Source organism: Lycium barbarum, chromosome 4 (assembly GCF_019175385.1).
Source record: "Lycium barbarum isolate Lr01 chromosome 4, ASM1917538v2, whole genome shotgun sequence".
Taxonomy (NCBI): domain Eukaryota; kingdom Viridiplantae; phylum Streptophyta; class Magnoliopsida; order Solanales; family Solanaceae; genus Lycium; species Lycium barbarum.
In genome coordinates, this window is record NC_083340.1 from 70,837,128 (window position 1) to 70,861,805 (window position 24,678).

Below are 24,678 nucleotides of genomic sequence, written 5' to 3' on the forward strand. Positions count from 1 at the left end.
CGAATCGGCTCCATTCTTAAGTCACTCTCCAGAAAGGCTTCTCTTATGTTCAAATCAACTATACCAACATGGCTGTGGAATTATCCTTCCTTTGATAAGCAGTCAGTCGGCTATCGCCAACTTATTAAAATATCCTCCGTACTTCCATATGTTTGTCCTATTTCCACCGTCGACCTTCCTCAAGTTTGTTTCCCTTTTTGCCCTATACTATAACACTCTAGTCCTTTTATAGACCTGTCCCCTAAATTTCTACGCGAATAGTTCCATGCTTTGCCCGTCGGCTCTTCTGGAGGTTTTGCTCGATCATATTTCTTACCTTCTGTTTACTCACTCTCTTTCTTTTCCAAATATCATTGTATTAGACTTTTCCAATCTCACTTGTAGTGACATCAGTATCAATCTATTTCAGGACTTCTGTACCATACCCTTCGCTTGTCTCTTGGGTTCCATTCAGTTAGTGTCTTTTATACATCGCCACACTGGTTGCTAGGTTTCACCTGTCAATCGATACAGTCGTAAATGAGATGTCATAGGAATACATATACATTTATTTCCATTTTGTTGGCAAAACATTTCCCAAACACTATTCAAACTTACTCTGATTCCAAAGCTGCGTTGCGCTTTCTCCCTTTTCACCAATCTAGTCCGTCTCAGCCTACGCGACCTCTATAAGGTTTCTAACCACTCCATATACTCTAATTTCCTTTAGGTTACCCCAAATTCCCATTTGTCTCTTATATCTACATTTGTGAAAATTTTAGTGTACTTCCCAGGGGGTCACCCATCCCAAAATTGCTCTGGCCCTAGCACGCTTAACCTTGAAACTTTAATACATTTCGATGTGTTAATGCCGGTATAATTGCATCCACTACCCCGCATGACCTTTATCACGTAATTTAAGGCAAGTCGGGGTCTTAACAACTTCCAAAACGTTCTCGTAGCGGGTCCCACCCCGATCTAGAGAGGATCCTTTTACTTTTCTGACTATACAATTACCGTGTTGCTCTTTTGAATCCTCAATATTAACTTCCATCTGTACATATGATTACCTTTCATCCGGGGTTCCTAGATTCACACTGGTGGCGGAGACATCTCAGTCGCCGTTACTTATAACCATTGGGTCATCGGCCCTTTTTAAATTTCCGTTTGCCGTCATTAAATAGTACTCTACAGAAGTTACACATCCATAGAAAATTCCAAAGAGAACTCATATACCTGTAGCCGATCGGTCTCGGGTTTGATCTGGGGAGCTGCCATGTGAAGTGTGCTCCTCATCATCGTCTGTCTGCCATCCGCTCGTCTGACTCTCGTCATTGCTCGCATCTGAATCGGAGGAGTATAGATAACCAGGCAATTCCTGGTTTACTGACGGCCAAGACAAAGGACTAGAGTAGTCCGTAACACTCACCGGCGAGGTCTGTCTAACATAGTGCTCCACCACAGGAGCAGCTGGCATGGCTCCAGAAATCTCCTCCTCCGGTGTCCCAGAAGAATACTCTGATGGAACTGTATCATAACTATCCTCCTCCCTAGAGGTAAGAAACTCTGGAGGAATTGTCGCCAGATCCTCCGAGGGGTCTGTATCATAACTGCCCTCCGTGGGATCCTCTGCTCTGGGGTCAAAAACTCTGGAGGAATTGTTGCTGGGTCCTCCGAAGGATCAGTCTCAATAGAATAGCTAAGGCTTCTCTCACTCGGTCCTGAAGATATCCTAGCGGCCTTCTTAGCACCCCCACTATGAGAAGCTGTCCTCTTCATCTCTCGTCAATCTACAATCACCTGCAGGAAGAGGATCAGAAACAATTTCCCAAAATACTGACGCTATCGCTCTTTTTGGAGCCTCGCTGTAGACACAACAATTCGTTGGAAGGGAACCATCCTAATAAATACAGCTCTATCGCACGATCTAAGAGCGAAGAAAAAGTAACATCCTAAATGTCCTGTAGCCTCCTGTTTATAGATATGGTGCACAGCACACCGATAAACAAGACTCTACTAGACACGGCCTGTAGACATTCAGAGGACAAACCGCTCTGATACCACTTTTGTCACGACCCTACCCCGTGGGCCGTGACTGGTGCCCGAGCTGGACACCCATGCACACCTACTTACCAATCGACATATCCATATCTTATTCATATCCAACCTATATTAATTTATACCGATATTAATCTGAAGCGGTCGCATATAACATACGTATCATACAGAAGCCGCTAAAGCTATCGTGGAACATATCATCCAGAGCATATACATAAGCATATATACATACAAGCCGTTAAGGCTGTCATAACAAATAGGACCGCTTAGACGCAAATCACAGACATAACCGAACAATAACGACCCATGACCCACATATATGTCTACAGGCCTCTAACAAACACAACAGAATCATATGACGGGATAGGGCCCCGCCGTACCCCTGAATATACACATACATATGTATAACGGAAGAGTCTGTACCAAAATATGGGCTCCGGAACAAAGGAGCACTCCAAGGCAGCAGAACAGATAGACTAAGCTGTCGGGTCACTCACACGAACGTCTGTACCTGCGGGCATGAAACGCAGCCCCCGAAGAAAGGGGGTCAGTACGGAATATGTACTGAGTATGTAAGGCATGAAATACAACTGAAATAGAGATTCCAGGAGTCAAGTATCATAATAAGGAAACCACTGTACCTGTGTAATACGGAACAGAATCGAACATTTTCATATCGCGTACCGTACCCGGCCCATTATGGGACTCGGTGAATGAAATCATGTCATTATGTCATCATGAATACATGTATACATATACCATACCCGGCCCTCTAGTGAGGGACTCGGTGAACAAAATCATATCATCATACTTCCATATCATCATGCATACATATACATATACATATATATACCGTACCCGGCCCTCTAGTGAGGGACTCGGTGAATGAAGTCATATCGTACCCGGCCCATTAAGGGACTCGGTAAATAGAATCATGCATGTGAACATCGTATATCATATACATACCGTACCTGGCCCTCTAGTGAGGGACTCGGTAAATCAAATCATCATATGCCCTTCTGGCCACCATAACAGATCATCATCATCATATCAAATCATCATATGCATATACCGTACCCGGCCCTCTATTGAGGGACTCGGTGAACAATGCAGTGGAGTGCGCACGATAACATACCCTGCCCGGGACTCGATGAATAGACATATTGAGGCTTGCACGAACAGAGTCGTGAGAAACTATATGCATATAAATCGAAACTCGATATATAGCTGCGCAAATTGACACTTGAGGATCATAACTGAACAGAGATTTACCAGAATCAAACATGATCTTTAAAAACATCAAAGTACTTGCCTTTTTAAAACGGGAATCATGTATGTCATGAGCATAGATCAAAAATGAAAGTCATGTATCAATATAATGTCGTGGAACGTACGGCCCGATCCATATATCATAAGGTGTTAATATAATGTCGTGGAACGTACGGCCCGATCCATATATCATAATGTGTTAATTCTAAGGCTCGATGGACACGTATACTTTCCGACACCCGAAGGCCCCGAAACAAGTTTCGAGTCAATCTGACTTAGTATGAGAAAGTTATGAGCGTTTGAAGTACATAAACTTCTACGAACATTTCAGAAGCCATTTTTGGACAATCGAAGCAATAATTGTCTCAAGTACCTTTCAGCTATCGTATGGATCAAATCAAATATAGCTTTTGGAATCATATGTACATATCAAAATGTATCAAGGACTTAACGGAATAGTCAGACGTGCTATAATTTGAAAACCAAGACATTAGCCATATCACTTATCTCTTAAATGCCAATCGGAAACATATCAAGTAGATCTTCGGACGACATAGATACGCATCAAAATTATATGAAACAGCTTATGGAAGTCAAGGACATTAGCCATCCTAGTGGCTCTAAGAATAGGAATTTCTTTGCAATCATACATATACGTCATTTGTTCGTTCCATAAAGATCATGCCAAAAGAAAGAAAGGTAAGCCTTACATACCTTGCCCGCTTTCTATGCTAATCCGAACTTATGTCTTTCGCTTTGCAAGATCTACAACAATATTCACATATACCGAACATTAGCCATAAACACTTAGAGTCCAATTCTAAACCAACACTTAATCTACAGACATTTCGGCAGCATTTCCCCTGAAAATGCAACATCCCCGAGAATTCAACTCGGCCAAACATTTAACAACAAATCCGAGAATTTAACTCGGCCAAAATATCGACAACAATACCACCAATTATTCTAACAATATCCACAATCGATTCAAAACACATACTAACATTAACAACTTCTTTCTACAATCTTCAACGACGTTTCACTTATATTCAATTCATATTTGCTCACATATTCAAGTATTAATCCGAAACCATTCAAACAATATTCAAGAATACTTCAAACAATTCGTACAATATTCACAATAATCCAACCCATATGCTATGCCACCCGAAATCTTCCAAATGGAATAAGAACAATAACAACACATTTTCTTCCTTCAATCTCATAAACTTCACCATCAATTCACACACTAACACATTGTTTTCCATAAATATAAGAAATGGCTTCTAACATCACATTAGTTTCTAAAATAACTTTCCAACACTTCCAACTTCAACTTGAATCATCAAACTTTCATTACCAACATAGCATTCATGACAATAACAATCAAAATACTAAGAGAAATTGATTCATTCTCTTCTATACCACATAAACACCACACGGCCACAACACTATGCCCATATTTTCATGAATTTCACTCATTTCTACAAACTACAACATACACAATCATCTATAACATATAAAAGAAGATTGATTCTTACCTTTTCCACTTATCTTCTCACTTGGCTAGAATTTGTAGCTTGCAAGAATAAATGTTCTACTTGCTCCAATGACCACTTCACCTTGCTAGGGACCTTCCAATTAGTAGAAAATAATTTTTGAGAAATTTTTTTCCAAGGTTCTTGCTCTCCCAAGCTTGGCCGAATATGGAGGGCTTTCTTTGCTTCTCTCAAAGTTTCTTGACTCTTCTAAGTTGAAGATGAATTTATCATCTTTTTACTTACATATATTAAACTCCCATGTGGGATTGGCCCATACCACTTGGCCGGCCACACTTGGGCCTCTTTTTCTTTTCTTTTTTTTCTTTTTCAAGCCCATTTATTTCAAGACCAATCTTCCCCCCCCCCCCCCCCCCCCCCCCCCCCCCCCCCTTTTTTTTTGAAAAATTATTTTCCAATTTCCAAATTTGCCCTTAGCCATTCTTAATATTTCCACATCAAAATTTTCATAACCAAATTATATTCCAAACAAGATCAAAAATATAGCTTTGCTCTTAACTTCCCGCAATTATCTTGAATTATCCGAATACGTAAAATGCGAGATATAACAAAAGGATTAGCCTCACATACCTTTGTCGCTTAGTTAAGCTATCGTTCACTTTTTCTCCTTCAATATCACGTTGCTACCTTCACGAGAGGATACGCATTATAGTTAGTCAATCGACCATAAGAACGCATCGTTATTTCTAGAGAAAATTGGGCAGGGTTTCCTTTGTTTCTACTACTTTTCTCATGTTCTATTTCAACTCCCAAACATTTACAACAACACTAACAATATCGTATCAACATTCATCACTTATCTATATTTAGCAAAATCCACCATTTTTCTCCAATTTCTCCACATTTAATGGTTTTAGCTCATCATCATAATTTTGCTTACTTCACACCTATTCCATGGTCTATACGCCACTTATAACGTATTCATCATCACAACCTATCAATGTTCATGATTCCATTCAACTATCATTCAATTGTGACACTATTCACTTAGTAATGGCCCATTTTCTATGTTCTTCTACATTTCAAGCATCTTAGCTTTCCAATACCTTAAATAACATGATAAAGTCATGAAACATACCTTAGATGATGGTGGAACAATCCTAGAGTGGAATCACTTCTTTAGCACCAAAACCCTTCTTCACCTCTTTTGGAATTTCTTGAAGGAGATGACTTCCAATTAGGTTTCATACACTTTGTTTCATAGATTTAGTGTTGATGATCATTGATTTCCTTGGTATTCTTGTGGTTGAAGTGTTTGGAGTGTTCTATAGATTTCTATGGAGAAATTTCGTGAAGATGAAATGAGAAAATGAACTTGGGTCCCTCCTTTTTAATAGCTAAAATCTGATTTTTATGAACAGTGGTCGAAGTGCACAGTGGTCGTAAACCCCACTTTACGGTCCGTATACTGGTTTACGGTCCGTCCTTCGCGACCGTATTTAAGCATATCAGAAACAAAAAGGTTGGCTAAAGATCATGGCAGTTTACGACTCAGTTTACGGGCCATATTTCAATTTACGGTCCGTATTCCAAGTCATTTTTAACCATTTGAAGCATTTGACAGAAAGTTCAAAATTTTTGAAATGTTGAAGGACGATGGCACTTTACGGTCCGTAAATCACTTTATGGGTCGTATTCCATTTTACGACCACTGGCTGAAATGAAATTCTGCAACTTTCTTAATTCCAAAGTTCATAAATAGTCATTCCCTACTTAGTAAAACATCGCACAATCATGCCCTTCGTTGGTCTATTCGTTGTTGGCTCACGAAAAATTTCCGAGGTGTAACAATTAAGGCATGGTTCCATTGCTATATATATATATATATATATATATATATATATATATATGTATGTATGTATCCTTTCATGAGTTCCATAATGTCTTCCAAATGATTCTATCTCTAAGATTACCACAGCTTACGATTCTCGATACGTTCGCGATTCTATTGTCTCTCTTATATGATAGTTGATTCTCTAAGGATAGATATAATGAAAATGATGATGTCAACGATGACGATGATACTAATGAACTCCTACGTATACGGATTTAGGTATGTATGACTATTATGTAACACCGAGCTTATATGGCCGGGTATGATACCTATTGCGCGCACACCACTACAGTTGGGTACGGATAACACTGAGCCTTGGTAGGGCCATGTATGTATGACACCAAGCCTTGTCATGGCCGGGTATGTGAAACCACCAAACCTTTGTGGTCGAGTATGCTATGGTTACGAATGTGTATATGAATACGAATATGTATATGAATACGGATATGAATATGGATTCGAATATGTATATGATCATAGACATGGATATGTATATGGATATGGACATAGGTATACGCATATATGTATGTACACAAGCACGCAATAGAAATGGAAGGTCCCTGCGAAAGACAAGTAAGTAATTATGATGATGGCTCTACTACTCCCCGATTCCCCCATCCTATGCTAGTTCTTGTGCTGTCTTTTATGCTCATATTATGATGTTGATTATGCTTTACATACCCAGTGAATTATTCGTACTGGCGCCCTTTTGCTTGTGGACGTTGTGTCATGCCCGCTGGTGGACAGGGAGACAGGACTGATCCATAGACTCCTCACTCAGGGACTACATAGAGAAGCTCCATTTCATTCTGGAGCTACAGCTTTTGGTATTATTCTTTTGTGTACATACCCATGGGCAAGGCGGGGTCCTGTCCCACTTATATGATGTGACATACTCTCCTTGGAGGCTCGTAGACAGTTGTGTACGATTAGATGTCCTTAGCCTTGTCGGCTTATATTTTGTATATCTTTTTGATAGCCTCGTCGGCTTGTGTACATTGATATGGGCTTAGTTGTTAATGATGTTATGAATGTATTGTCGCCCAACGAGATTAGCATGAATGATGGATAGAAATTATGATTATGTTATGTGGCTAACCTAGATGTAAAATGTGAATGTACGATGAGGGGTGCCGGGTGGGTTAGCACCGGGTGCCCGTCATGGCCCTCCGGTTGGGTCGTGACAAAAGTGGTATCAGAGCAGTTCTGTCCTAGGGTTTGTCTACGAGCCGTGTCTAGTAGAGTCTTCTTTATGGGTGTGTTGCGCGCCACACTTATAAACAGGAAGTTGCGGGCATTTTAGGAATGAATGACCTTCTTTCTTCATAAGATCGTGCGATAGATCCATCAAATAAGGATTTCTTTTTCCCTAACCGTTTATTATGTATTTTAGAAATGCATGTAAAGAGAAAAGCTACGGCAACCCGAAAGGGCAAGACAGTGGCAGGAAAGCGGGCTGAAAGAGCACCGCCAACAGTTGTAGAGGAAAGTGAGTCCCAGAATGCGGCTCAATCTTAGTCCTCCCACTTAGTGCCTATTTCTGAGGAGCATGAGGGAGCCTCAGCCCCAGCTCCAGCACCCCCAGCTCCTCCACCGGATGCTTCAAGCCAAGATGTAAAAGAGGCCATTCATTTACTTACTCAATTGGTTGCCACCCAAACTCAGCGGCAAGGTACAGGGCAAGGTGATAGGGTTGTTAGTGCAAGGACCCGTGACTTTATTAGCTTGAACCCTCCGAAATTCTTCGAGTTTGAAGCCGGATGAGGACCCCCAAAATTTTATTGATGGGATGTTGAGGACACTTCGGCTAATGCATGCTTCGGATATTGAATCGGTGGAGTTAGCATCCTATAGATTGAGGGATGTCGCGGTTCATTGGTACACAGTTTGGATGGCTTCACGAGGAGTCAATGCACCTCCCCCGGTATGGCAAGAATTTGTGGATGCCTTCCTCCGACATTACTTACCTCCTGAGGTTCAGCGAGCTAGAGCCGATAAGTTCTTAAATCTTAGACAAGGAAGTATGAGTGCTTTAGAGTATAGTCTCTACTTCAATTCTTTGGCTAGGTATGCTCCGGCCATAGTAGCGGATATGGGTGACCGAGTGCACCGACTATTGAAAGGACTAGGGCCACATTTAATGGATAGATGCTTGACTGTGTCCCTTCAGGACAACATGGATATTTCACGCATTCAAGCCCTTGCCCAAAATTTGGATGAAAGCCAACAACAACAAAGGAGTGAGCGTGAGCGTGAGCATGATAGGGGGTATAACACGAGGGCTAGATCTTCGGGTCCAATAAGTGAGTTTAGAGGCGGGCCAAGACAGCAGTTTTCTAGGCATTCTGGCCATTCTATGAGTAGTGCGCCTCCATGATTTACAGGCCAGAGATTTGACAGATCTACTGATTCTAGGCCGAGTCAGAGTTTCATAGCTTCGGGTTCCCAGTTCAGGGGTGATTCGGGTCAGGCTAGGCCACCCGTGCCACGATATTCCCAATGTGGGATGTTACATTGGGGCCAGTGTCGACTAGGTTTAGAGGTTTGCTATACATGCGGTCAGCCAGGCCATATCATGCGTGATTTCCCCTCGGTTGGTGGTAGGGGTAGAGTTCAGCCTTCAGGATCGGCAGCCGGGCTTCATCATCGATACGCCCTATGGGGAAAGGTTCACAGGCGATGGTCAGCCATGGTAGAGGTAGAGGGAGAGCTCCCAGTTCTAGTGGTCCTCAGCACCGTATTTATGGCTTGGCTGGACGCCAAGATCTTGAGTCATCTCCTGATGTCATCACAGGTATATTATCGGTATTTTCTCATGATGTATATGCTTTGATAGATCCGGGCTCCACATTGTCATATGTTACTCCATATATTGCGGGTCAGTTTGGGGTCAAACCGGAGTCGATCAAACCTTTTGAGGTATCTACACCCATTGGTGAACCGGTAATAGCTAGTCGGGTATATAAAAATTATGTAGTTGTGATTTATGACCATCGTACTATGGTTGATTTACATGAGTTAAAAATGGTGGACTTTGTTGTTATCATGGGCATGGATTGGTTGGCTTCTTGCTATGCCAACGTTAATTGTAGAATGAAAATGGTTCGCTTCCAATTTCCGAGAGAACCAGTTTTAGAATGGAAAGGAAATACTGCATCCCCAAAATTTAGGTTTATTTCCTATCTCAAGGCAAGGAAAATGATCGCCAAAGGTTGTATTTACCATCTAGTTCGGGTTCATGATGTAGAAGCTGAATCGCTAACTCTTCAATCTGTCCCCGTGGTGAATGAGTTTCCGGATGTGTTCCCGGAAGAGCTTCCAGGCCTCCCTCCAGAACGGGAGATTGATTTTGCTATTGATGTGCTACCGGACACAAAACCCATATCTATTCCACCTTACAGAATGGCTCCCGCAGAGTTGAAAGAGTTGAAGGAGCAATTGAAGGACTTACTTGAGAAAGGCTTTATCAGGCCTAGTTCAACCCCGTGGGGAGCACCCGTATTGTTTGTGCGAAATAAAGATGGGTCTTTGCGAATGTGTATTGACTATCGGCAGTTAAATAAGGTGACAATCAAGATTAACTATCCGCTTCCGAGGATTGATGATTTATTTGACCAATTGCAAGGCGCCAAATGGTTCTCAAAGATATATTTGAGATCCGGGTATCATCAAGTACGAGTTAGGGAGAAAGATATTCCTAAGACAGCCTTCAGAACCAGATACGGCCATTTTGAGTTCCGGGTAATGTCATTCAGGCTAACTAATGCACCGGCAGTATTTATGGATTTGATAAACAATGTGTTCAGGCCCTTCTTAGATTTATTTTTTATTGTGTTCATTGACGATATCCTGGTATATTCTAGGTCCGAGGCAGAACATGCAGATCATTTGCGTACCGTTCTTGGAGTTCTTCAAACTCAAGAGTTATTTGCCAAATTTTCTAAGTGTGAGTTTTGATTGAACTCAGTGACCTTTTTGGGGCATATTATTGCAGCCGATGGTATTCGGGTAGATACCCAAAAGATTGAAGTGGTGAAGACTTGGCCAAGGCCTACAACACCTTCGGAGGTTCGTAGTTTTCTAGGCTTAGCAGGTTATTATAGGAGATTTGTAGAGGGATTTTTTTCTATTTCTGCACCACTCACGAAGCTGACCCAGAAATTAGCTAAGTTTAAATGGACAGATGCTTGTGAATGTAGTTTTCAAGAGCTAAAGGATAGATTAACTTTTGCCCAGTCCTGACACTTCCAGAGGGATCGAAAGGTTTTGTTGTCTATTGTGATGCTTCAGGCGTTAGGTTAGTCTGTGTGTTGATGCTACATGGTAAGGTGATTGTGTATGCTTCAAGACAGTTGCGGAAACATGAGAAAAATTATCCGACCCATGATCTTGAATTGGCTGTAGTTATTCATGCATTGAAGATGTGGAGACATTATTTGTATGGCGTCCATGTTGATATTTATACAGATCATAAGAGCCTTCAGTATATCTTCAAGCAAAAAGAGTTAAATTTACGACAAAGGCGATGGTTGGAATTGTTGAAAGACTATGATGTTGACATCCTGTATCATCCCGGGAAAGCAAACGTAGTGGCTGATGCTCTTAGCCGTAGATCTATGGGAAGTTTATGTGATGTTCAGCCAGAGAAAAGAGAGATAGCTCGTGAGCTCCAGCAGTTAGCTAGCCTAGGAGTTCGAGTAGTGGACTCAGGCAGTATGGAAGTTATCATTCAAAATGCGGCGGTCTCGTCACTAGTAGTGGAAGTGAAAGAGCGTAAATACGAGGATCCCATGCTATTTCATTATAGAAATACACTCCCTCAGAAGGAAAAGTCATCATTTGAGACTTCTGGAGATGGGGTTCTCCGATGCCGAGGCAGGTTATGTGTTCCTGATGTTGCAGGATTATGCCACCAAATATTGAGAGAAGCCCATTGGTCCCGTTATTCTGTTAACCCAGGAGCAACGAAAATGTATCATGACCTTAAATCTATATATTGGTAAAATGGGATAAAGAAAGATATAGCGGAATTCGCAGCTCAATGTCCTAACTATCAGCAAGTGAAAATTGAACACCAAAAGTCGGGTGGATTGTTGCAAGCTATAGAAATTCCAACTTGGAAATGAGAAGTAATTAATATGGATTTAATTACAAGCATACCCCGTTCTCGACGTAAGTATGACTCTATATGGGTGATTGTGGATAGACTCACGAAGTCAGCTCATTTCTTACCGGTCAAAAATACATATGTAGCAGAAGATTATGCAAAGCTTTATGTTAAAGAGATACACGGTGTTCCAGTTTCTATTATCTCCGATAGAGGGACTTAGTTTATAGCCAATTTTTGGAAATCTTTCCAAGAAGGTTTAGGGACTCAGGTGACCCTTAGCACGGCGTTTCACCCACAGACAGATGGGCAAGCTGAACGTACCATTCAGACTCATAAGGATATGTTACGAGCATGTGTATTGGATTTTAGAGGTAGCTGGGATGATCACTTACCACTTATTGAATTTGCGTATAACAATAGTTATCATTCTTGCATCCAAATTGCCCCGTACGAGGCTTTTTATGGGTGAAAGTGTAGATCTCCAATTGGGTGGTTCGAAGTAGGAGAGACCAAATTGATAGGACCAGACTTGGTCCAGCAAGCTATAGAGAAAGTCAAGCTTATACAAGATCGATTATTAACAGCTCTGAGTCGTCAGAAATCCTATGCAGATAATCGTCGAAGAGACTTAGAGTTCCAAGTAAAAGATTGGGTATTCTTGAAGGTGTCGCCAATGAAGGGCGTCATGAGATTTGGCAAAAAGGGCAAGCTTAGCCCCCGGTACATTGGACCATATGAGATTGTATGCAAGGTAGGCCAAGTGGCTTATGAATTAGACCTACCTGCGGATTTGGAGTCAGTCCATCCAGTTTTCCATGTATCGATGCTTCGTAAGTGTATTGTAGATCCTTCTAGAATTGTGCCAATAGATGATGTCCAAGTTACTAAACAATTGTCTTATGAAGAAGTCCCCATTGCCATTTTAGATAGGCAAGTACGAAAACTCAAAAGCAAAGAGGTAGCTTCAGTTAAAGTTTTATGGAGGAATAATAATAGAGAGGAAATGACTTGGGAAGCCGAAGAGGACATGAAGTCCAGGTACCCGCATTTATTTTCACCTTTAGAAGAGATTCAGGCCGAGACGCCATTAACCTCAGGTATGTAATGCTTTTCTTGATGTTTTCTTGGTCGTGTGTGGCCATGGTTATTGTCGTGTTGTTATAGCCCTGTGAGGCGATGTATTTTGGGTTGCTGTGCAGGATGGTAGTGCCATATTATAGGGGAAACTCTGGAAAAAAAATTGTATAATCCCAAGAGTCAATGTTTCTAAGAGGGGGAGAATGTTACACTTCGTAGTTTTGTCCATTGAGATTCGTTAGGCGTTAGTTGTCCTAATCGCGGAAACAGGAGTTACTAGGATATATGAGATTACATGTTCCCATATTATGTTTATGGGGGTTTAAAACCATGAAATGAGCTATGGAACGATTTAAGAACAAACAAATAAAGGAATTGAGTTTGTGGGAACTTTGGTAAAACTTGGCAAAATTTTCGGACGGAATTTTGGTCCAACTTGGTGGGGGAATAACTCCTAGAATTTGAGGAGTTTTGGGGACTTTCTTTTGTCCAAATTTAATTTCATTGAGTCTAGTTTCCAACATAAAAAACTGCTCGTCAATGTGACGTCTGAGTAAAACGTTATGGTCATTCTACGACAGACTGTCTGAGCAGAAAATTTCTGCGGACCATTTGACGGCCCGCAGGAATTTTGACGCCCTGCAGAAAATTGTGCGGTCCGTAAAATTGACACAGCCCAGCGTCAAATGGTCACAGTGACCCATATTTGACTGGACAGTTCTACGGACCATTTTGACGGTCCGTAGGAATTTCTACGACCCGTCAAAATGGGTGTAGAATTGCCCGACGGGAGTTTAAGTTCCACTTTATATATTTCGTTCCACTTCATTTGGACATATTATTTTACCAAATCAGATCCAAAGCTCTCCGAAAACCCTCTCTTCCACTTCATAAACCAATCCAAGCCAAATCCAAGAGTGATTAAATATCAAGAGGCAAGAATCAAGATACCTATGTGCTAGAGGTCTTGCTGGGGTTAATAAACTCCAAGAATTCTTTGGATATTGAAGCTAGGGTTTTCATATAAGTTGATAGCTTGCTCCAAAGCTCATTCTTATGAGATAGAAGGTTAGTTTTCATACTTATTACATACTATTAAGAATGTTTATTTGTTGAACAACTTGGGTAGAAGGAAAAAGTGGAAGATGAGTTCTAAATGTAATTTTTATGAGGTTTTTAAGTAGTAAGCTAACTTGAGATATGATTCTTAGTATAATATGGGTGTAATATTGCTATGGAAAGTAATAATGGTGATGAAGAAGCATTATATGAAAATGTGCTAAATGGGTATGAAGTTTCTAGCATAAGTTGAACACAAGGATGAATTTTGAAGGCTAAATCGAATGTGAATACTCAATTATGATATTGTGGATATTATTGTGGTTGTTGGGAGTTGTTTTTTGATATGGTGGAAGTTGACGAAATAGGGGAAATGCTGCCCAATTTTCATTAGGTCATGAATTATGCTAGTTTGAATTTAGGAGTACCATTCAGGCTTAACCATGTTATGAATCCTTCCCAATGTAGATTATTCAAGCTTCAACGGGGAACGTTAAATAGTTAAGGAGATAAAGAGGTATGTAAGGCTAACCCTTCTTTCATTAAGGCATGGTTCCCTTGCTATATATATAAATATGTATGTATCCTTTCATGAGTTCCATAATGTTTTCCAAATGACTCTATCTCTAAGATTACCAAAGCTTACGATTCTCGATACGTTCGCGATTCTATTGTCTCTCTTATATGATAGTTTATTCTCTAAGGATAGATAAAATGAAAATGATGATGTCAATAATGACGATGATACTAATGAACTCCTACGTATACGAATTTAAGTATGTATGACTATTATGTAACACCGAGCTTATATGGCCGGGTATGATACCTATTGCGCGTACACCACTGCAGTTGGGTACGAATAACACTGAGCCTAGGTAGGGACAGGTATGTATGACACCGAGCCTTGTCATGGCCGGGTATGTGAAACCACCGAACCTTTATGGTCGGGTATGCTATGGTTATGAATATGTATATGAATACGAATATGTATATGAATACAGATATGAATATGGATTCGAATATGTATATGATCATGGACATGGATATGTATACGGATATGGACATAGGTATACACATATATGTATGTACACAAGCACGCAATAAAAATGGAAGGTCCCTATGAAAGACAAGTCTGTAATTATGATGATTGCTCTACTACTCCCCGATTCCCCCATCCTATGCTATTTCTTGTGCTGTCTTTTATGCTCATATTATGATGTTGATTATGCTTTACATACTCAGTACATTATTCGTACTGACGTCCTTTTGTTTGTGGACGCTGCGTCATGACCGCAGGTGGACAGGGAGACAGGACTGATCCATAGACTTCTCACTCAGGGACTACATAGAGAAGCTCCATTTCATTCCGGAGCTACAGCTTTTGGTATTATTCTTTTGTGTATATACCCATGGGCAAGGAAGGGTCCTGTCCTGCCTATATGATGTGACATACTCTCCTCAGAGGCTCGTAGACAGTTGTGTATGATTAGATGTCCTTAGCCTTGTCGGCTTATATTTTGTATATCTTTTTGATAGCCTCGTCGGCTTCTGTACATTGATATGGGCTTAGTTGTTAATGATGTTATGAATGTATTGTCGCCCAACGAGATTAGCATGAATGATGGATAGAAATTATGATTAAGCTATGTGGCTCACCTAGATGTAAAATGTGAATGTACGATGAAGGGTACCGGGGTGGGTTAGCACCGGGTGCCCGTCATGGCCCTCCGGTTGGGTCGTGACACACGGCTCATAACATGATAAGGAATACTGTCCGAAAAATAAGAGACAAATATATTGAGGAATGGAAACTTGGGCTGAAAATCTGGCAGTGGCTCACCATAAGTCTTCAAGGGAACTGCCTCAGGGATCACTCACGAGGCCTGGCATGGATCCTGTCTCAAACTCTACACCCTGAAAAGGAGTGTAGCAAGGTAGCATCAGTACAAAAAACACGTACTGAGTAGGCATCATAGGTCGACAACAATTAGTTCACATATATGAAACAAAGAAATCAGCTAATAGGCAAGTAAACAATCAAATATGGTTACTAAGAAAATACACATCATCTCATAGTAATAAAAACCACAATAGATCTCCGTAATCTCAAGTCATTTCCAAGGAGAAAGTCTCTAATCCTCTAGTCCATCAATTCCCAAGTATGTGTTAATCAGGCACACAGCAACTCAAGTCAATAATTGTCACGACCCAACTAGGGGCCATGACGGGTAACCGGAGCTACCCTACCGAGCACCACCCATCATACTTGTCATCAAACTCTTCCTTAATATACATTACTCTCTGCACGGAACTTGTCATAATACAATCATTATCATTTCCAAAATACATCTACCTTTGTGCACATAATCCTACGAGGCTATCAAAAATGATATACAAATATACACTGTAGTAATCATGAGACATCTACTACCCACACACATGTATCTACGAGCCTCTACAAGAATACTGAGACATAAGGATGGGACAGGACCCCGCCATACCCAATATGTACACAAAAGGCTATACCCAAAATTTGCAACTCTGGAGTAATAGAGTGCTCCTGTATATATATGTTGAATAGGCTCCTAAGAATCCGGTCCATCTCCCTGTCTACCTGTGGGCATGAACACAGCGTCCAAAAAGAAGAAGGACGTCAGTACGAAAAATGTACTGAGTATGTAAGGCATGAATAATACTAACATAATAAAGAAATAATGAAACATGAGACGAAGGTATAACCTGTACGTCAATTGCCTCTTGAGGCGAATATTATGCCTGCTTAACCTTTTAAAGAAAACACATGTCATGGATATCAAATATACCATCATCGTTAACCCGCTTCCGAGTAACTATCGCACGCCGCCCACTAGTGGTGTCATGACCTGCCAAATAGGCACGGTGTTATCATAAGCTGTCCGCCTTAGCAGTGTTATGTCCGTCCATCTAGGCACGGTGTAATCATAAGCTACCCGCCTTAGCGATGTCATGTCCGGCCATCTAGGCATGGTGTAATCTCATCATTATACACTCAACATGAAGCATGCATGAGAGCTCAAAAGCTATAACTCTATCGGGGTGACATAAGGTCGGGGACCTCCGATTATATTATGGAGTAATCATAATCATCATGCCTCACCTTGAAGGAACTAGTATCATAAGGTGAGACTAGCAACAATGAGCAACATCAAAGAATTCATACCACAAGACCATCATCCTCACAACAACATCATTTTATAAGTTTTAGAATATCTAGACATAGATTCATCATCATCATTATCATATTCATAGCATATCTCTTGTTTTTAACTCATGAGAAGCTCTTAATAATCATAGGCTTGTAACTTTTGGAATGAAGGAAAGTCATGGAAATCATAAATAGAGATAGTAATGTTTGAGTCATGCCTTTTGAAAGAAAGGGGGGCTAGCCTTACATACATTTATGTCTCCTTAACACTAAACACTCTTCTTCCAAGCTTACGATTCTACATTCAAGAGAGTTCGCACTATAATTAGATAATCAAAAACATACTTAAGCTTAAGCTAATGCGACGAAGAGCTAATGAAAATTGGGCAGCATTTCCTTTGTTTTTACAACCTTCTCCATATAATAAACAGCTCCCAAGACATCATAATCAATAAACTTCTTCAAGTTAAACATTATTCGATTCTTAAAATGCTCTTCCAATGTCATCCATAACCACAACTATGGAATACCATCATATTCGTTCACATATAATGCTTCTTCAACATTCTTAATATCATTCACCACAAGATCATACTCATGGCACCTCAAGAACTATGATTCATGTCAAGTCACTATCTAAGAATACCATTAATTCCACCTTTGAGCTTCACATTCTACTTCTTTCCTTTATTCAAGTTATTCTACAACCAAATACTCTTATTAACATGGATTAAATGTGAAACTCACCTTTGATCACATAGGAATGGTCCTTGGATGAAAATACTCCATTTGAGAAAAGCCCCAACTTCAATTCCAAATGTCTTCTTAGCTTCTAACAACCCTAGAGAGCATCCTTGCACTTGATTTCCTTGGATTAATGATGTTTGATCTTTCATTTTCCTTGGATTTATGTTAGTGGGGTGTATAGATTATTCTAGAGTTCTCAAGAAATGTGGAGGAAAATGAGAGAAATGAAAAATAAGAACTTGGGTCTAATATATATACTTGCAAAAATCTGACCCGACATGGTTTTATATGGACATTTATACGATCCGTATAATTTTATACGGTCCGTATAAGTCCATCAAAGACTGGTCCCTTCTGTAACTGTTATATGGACTATTATACGGACCGTATAAATGGTCGTATAACCCACTTTTCTCCCAAACTTGTTCTCGTCGATTTGCTTGATCTCCAATCCTTATGGAACCTTCTTAGCACTTACTTAACACTTCATTAACAATCTAAACATCATTATAACTCATTCACAAGACCTTACTAAATAATCTTTAACTCGATACTTACGAAACCTTTTCCCCAAACACGACTTATACCTCACTTTCCTTCGATGAACTTTCTTCCTCCGATTCATACAACCTCAAAATCTTATCGTATACACTTTAAAACTACCAAATACCCTTCTCAATATCATAAGAACTCCATTTTCACCTTAAGCTGACGTTAGTCTACGTACGACACAACAATATGAAATTCCGAGGTGTAACAATAATCAACCAAGGAATCACTATTGAAACACACCGTGCAATACAATAAATACAACAACCAGAATCAGAGATGTGAATAGATGTAATATGAATGCATGTGCGATGTGATGTAATGCACTGGCCAACTGTCTCATATCGTACACACATGCTATGGATGGAATACTTCCACATCTCGATAGTCATGACCCATAGGGGACCTGTAGAGTCCATCTACTAGTCACTCCACACACAGCCCAGAGATGACTCCGCCCCTTTTGCCACTCCAGCCTCCATGCACATAGTTATTTCGCACAAAGGCTGGAGATGGCTACTATGTCCAATCCTTCCATAACTCCAGATGTTTCTTTAATATTCATCATCATTAGTACCAATCACTGTTCATATCAAGGTGCCATGAGAAATGCACGTATTAATGCCAATTTCAACAATAATCATGAGGATGAATAAGCATAACAACATTCGTAAATCAATTACCACTATGAACTTATTCCCTACTCTGTAAATTGCCAAGTCGGGAACAATTTCCCTTCGGACCACATAGGTAGCACCAAACATATATGCAAGAGCCATACGAAATATGCACATAGCAACCACCATAATAAGAAGCTCGGATGTATCACTTTCCCTCATATCATTATTAATATCGAATCAACCCTGACGTTAATGAATCGTGTAGAATGTGTATGAATACTATGCATGTATTAATCTCAAGTGTAAAGCATAATCAAATTTCCATCGTGCCACATATATCAGAATATCAATATCAATATCAAGTCAAGTCATTTCCTATATCTACGTTAATGTCAAGATAAGTGAGAGACAATTGTATCATAATCATAATATGGCAACTAAGTACAAATCCAATATCACACACATGACAACAAGCCAATAAACCACAAAGAGGCCACCAGTCCACAAATCAGTCAACAATACAAATCCTAAGAATATCCATCCCAACTTCATACCCGAAGGATTAACATGTTTTATCCGTCAATAACTAAACTCTACATATGTTTCTCTAACTGGGATCTAACCAATGGGTAAGTCGTAACCTACCTGGCAACCAAGCTGGAACCACAAGCAATCAAACATTAGCCTTGCCTTTTCGAAGAGCTTCTGAATAATCAAAGCCTATCCATTATCGAATTCAAAGGTTGAAATGAGGAACAACGATACCCATATTGCTATACTTAGTTCGAATCAAAATCAACTATGGAAAAGGGGGGAAACGGGCCCACAAGGGCAAAACGGGTATTTCAATGGTGAAATGGGTAACCCAACATTATAGAGGTTCAATTCTACTCGTCAATAGCTAAATTAACTCAAGATTAGGTCAATTTCATCATTCAAGTCAAGAACCCCAATTTGGGTATAAACCCTAACTTTCAGTCTTCCAATTCATCAACTATAATAGAATATTCAAGCCTATTAGTCACTAATTCATCAAATTCTATGCTTAGATTAGTCAAATCTATCAATAAATCTCATTTTGAAACACTAAAACCCAACTAATGAAGTAGACATCAACACCCATCTTCTTTCTTGGTTCTATAGATTTTCTATCATGGATTCATGCTTAAGGAAGGTAAATGAATAAAATCTAGGGTATAGAACTTACCCTCAAGAGAAATCTGCTTGAAACCTCTTCAATTCGCCTCAAACACACTTAGGAACAATAAATGTGGGAATAGGAAATGAAAGGTTTTAACTAGGCATTAAATAGGAATCTGGTCTACGTCGTTCACTGCAACGGTCGAGTGTCCGCCATAACGGAACCGCGCCCGCGACTCTACTCCCGCTACAGCAGAACCCTATACGTTGTAGCGCCTCACTATAAGTCCACACAACTTGCCACAGCAAACCAGGTCTCGCCAAGGCGGGTTTTCTACAGCAAAAAGGATGCTGCTACAGCGGGCACCAGACACTAGAAAAATTCTGGTTTTTGACTGATTCAATCCCAAAACTCGACAATCGCCCGAGACTTCCCAGATACAAACCAGACACGCAAACATACATGAAAATGCACAACGGACTCACTTGTGTTCTCAGAATTCCCAACGGAGGTCTATTTGACCGTGTCAACCCCCAATGGCCAAAGACCGACATTCCAACCAATGACCCATGACCCTCCAGAGTGCCTTGAGAACTGAACTAAACATCCTACCAAGTCAAAATCGACTATCTGGACCCCTCGGAATCAACAGATTCTCGAAAAATATCTGTTTACCCAAAAGTCAACTATTGGTCAAATATTTTTCACTTTCAGGCTCTATTTCACAAAAGTGATCATAAATGTTATATCCCGCATTTTGTGCAATCGGATAATTCAAGACAATCGCGGGAAGACAACAAGCAAGGCCATATTTTATTTTGTTTGGCACATGAGTTGCTTATGAAAAGTCTAGAAGTGGAAATATGGAGAAAGACGAAGGGAAAAGTTGGAAGTTGGAAAAGTGTTTCATAAATTACAATAACTAGCCAAAAAATACAAAGTGGGCTTGAAAGTTGTTTTTTTGGGAAAAATTTGAGGCCCAACCGGCCATGGGGAATTAAAAGGGCCCAAACCCATTAAGCCAAAAATCATGTGCTAATATATTAAGAAGAGGCTTATCCCTTAAGCTCATTCAAGAACTTTCAAGAAAGAAGAAGAAAAAAAAATTGAGAGCAAAACCTTGGAGGCCTTCGGCCATAGAGGAATTCCCAAGAAAAATTGGCAAAAATTCTTTCAAAAATCATTTTCTACCAAGTAGAGGGTGCTTAACAAAGTGGAGTGGTTGTTGAAGCAAGAAGAACACATAATCTTGCAAGTTGGAGGATTTAGTCAAGTGAAGAAACAAGGAAAGAGGTGAGGTTTAATCCCTTCTTTATATGTTTTTGACGTTTGTATATGATATAGTATGTGAAAGTGGATGAAATTCATGGAGAATATTAATGTTGTATGTGGCCGTGAGGTGTAGCATTTACAGGTATGTGTAGGAATCATGTTTCAATTGTTTTATCTAGTGTTTGGTTATTATTGTTGTGAATGCTATGTTAAAGCTGGAAGTTGAGTGATGTTGGTGAAGTTGGTCGTGTAGTGTGTAGTGTGTATGTGGCCGTATATGTGTGTGGTATGGTGAATGGATAGTGAGTAAGTTTGTTTAGTATGTTGGTCATTGTGTTGTGGAGTTTATATTACAAACGAAAGCCTAAGGAGCTTAGTGAGGTATCACTAATTGAAAGCTTGTCTTGGAAGATTATGCAAATTGAATATTATGTTCTTATGTGTATGAAAGGTAATGATACTAGAATGACGTTGTTGGAATATGTATTATAAGGTTGTTGTTGTTCTATTGGAGTTTGGAAAGCCTTGAAGGAAGTAAAATGCTAATTGAAGTGTTGGAACGTATCTTGAATTGAATATGTAAATTGCTAGTATTGTTGAATTTATATTGATGGTTTGGCCGGGTTTGAATTCCCGGATTGTGTTTGATGAGAATTTGACTAAGTTGAATGTCGAGGATGGTATAATTACAGAGGAAGTGCTGCCGAAATTTCGGTAGTCAAGTATTACCTTAAGATTTCAACTCTAAGTATCCTAATAAGAGTTTTGGTAAATATGACCAATTTGCAGATTTTGACGAAATTGCACCGTGAATTTGGAATAGTAAAAGGAGCGGAAAGAGGTATGTAAGGCTTCCCCCTTCTTTCTATGGCATGTCTTAGATATAATAAGTTGGGTACGAGCCTCGGGGACAACTCTATTCCCCGGAATCCGCACCTAAAGTTTCTTCTTTTTCCTTCAGTAGAATTGAACTATAAAGTGTGCGAAATGTTGAAAAGACCTCCTAAACCCCTAGAACTTGCATAGATGGGACCCGACTACCCTAAAACCCTCACAAGTAACGCCATGACATGTACCATATGCAAATCGTATACGCTACCTCATTCGGGCCGAGGTGGGCCCGTTGCTCTCAGAATTTCCCTATAGTTCTGTTTGACTTACTTGAGGTTGAATCCAAAGGGGGCCTTTGATCCCGATTCCGTTACTAAAGGATAAGTACTATAACTACTCTAACGAGAATACTTTTATGATGATAATGATAACGACGATGTTAGACAAGAAAATATGCCTATGATAAGTACGACCGGAACAATGCTACGGCTAATATTTCTAAGCTAAGGATTCAATGTGAGTATGAAAGTAATAAGCTAGTTTTTGAACCTTATTTCTACTTCCTAGCTATGACACTATTTCCTAATGATTCCCAAGCCTATGAGTTGACGTCTATGATGCCATGATTCCATTCTATGTTTACTGTTGATACTATTCTCCGTTGGTAGTCTCGCCTTAAAATACTCGTCCCTTCAAGGTGAGACAAAGCGATCACGAGTATTCCATAATGTAATCGGAGGTTACCGACTTTATGTCACTCCGATGGACATGTAACTTTCCTTGAACTCCCGTGCATGCTGGTTATGTGATACAGGTATATGTGTATGGACATGTATATGTATATAAGGTAAGTATTTGTATATAAGACATGTATATGTTTATAAAATATGTATACAATGAAAGATCCAGAGCGCTATAGACGCTGATATATGTACATGATACACGCATACGTATATGACGAAAGAGCCAGAGCGCTATAGACGCTGATATATGTACATGATATACGCATATGTATACGGGGAAGATGGAGATAAGGGCAGAGCGTTATATACGCATATCCACCTGATCAGTTGGCATTATATGACATGATATCGTCCCGGACGTGGGATGCCCGGACGCGGGATGTGTATTTATGGCTAAATGGATCGGCTGCCGACGCCTCGGCAATATGACATGTTCTATTTTTATATATATATATATATATATATATATATGAACAAGAAAAGGATTTTCAAAGGAAAGCTAAGCTATGATATGATACGCTAAGAAACGCTATGCTATGACTCGATACGCTATGACATAACATACCAAGATGTGATACGACACGACCTGCTATGATAGGGCAGGATATAATACGATGAAACATGACATGATATAAACACGGTTTTCTGTGCCTATGAAAAAGAAATGTTTCAAAGAGGAGAAGATAAGCCTATATGATAGCCGGCCTGAAAAGGGACCTTCCTAAGTACAGGTGACTCCCTTACCTCATTACATGCCCTACGACCTCTTGATATTGTTAATTGTACTCTATGCTCCTGTTTATATTATCTTTTATGCCTTACATACTCGGTACACTATTCGTACTGACGTCCCTTCTTGTGGACGCTGCGTTTCATGCCGCGCAGGTCAGCAGACGGGTGGACTCGATCCTTAGAAGCCTTACCATCAGTGTTGACAGCGCTCCAATTGTTCCGGAGCCTCATTCCCGTGGTACTATTTTGTGTATGTATTTTCGGGCACGACAGTACTCGGCCCTTTCTATGTATAAGTGTACTATGTCTAGAGGCTCGTAGACAGATCTGTACGGTCAGATATGTACAGTTAGATGTCTTATATTTTGAGATGTTCGCGTCCCTGTGTAACGCGATAGCAAAAAGTTTACTACTTATGTTTATGACGACGCGGCTAATGTTAATGTTCAAAAAAAATGGCACTGTCTAAACGGCTTGCTAAGAGGTAAAGGTAACATGATAGGTAAGGGGTGCTCGGTACAAGTATCGGGTACTCGTCACGGCCCCTAGTCGGGTCGTGACAATAAATAACCCCCAATTACCTTGGGGACCGTTCCGCCCATCCCCACAAGTCAAAAATACTCCAACGATGATGGGGAAAGGGTCACCAGGGGTAAAAAAGGTAAAATGCCTAAACGACCAAACTGGTTATTACATCAGATACCAATTAAACAATCGTTCACCCTCAAACGAAGAAAGAGAGTACGAAGGCTGACGGCAACAAAGGAATCCTTCGTATATAACAACACGGAAACCCTCACGGCACGAAGTACGCAAAAATCACTATTTGTTCACCTTATTAGTCAAACATCCTTTAATCTAGCTCAAAGATCCGATTTCTATAATCGAATTTCTCTCATAACTGATATCTGAAT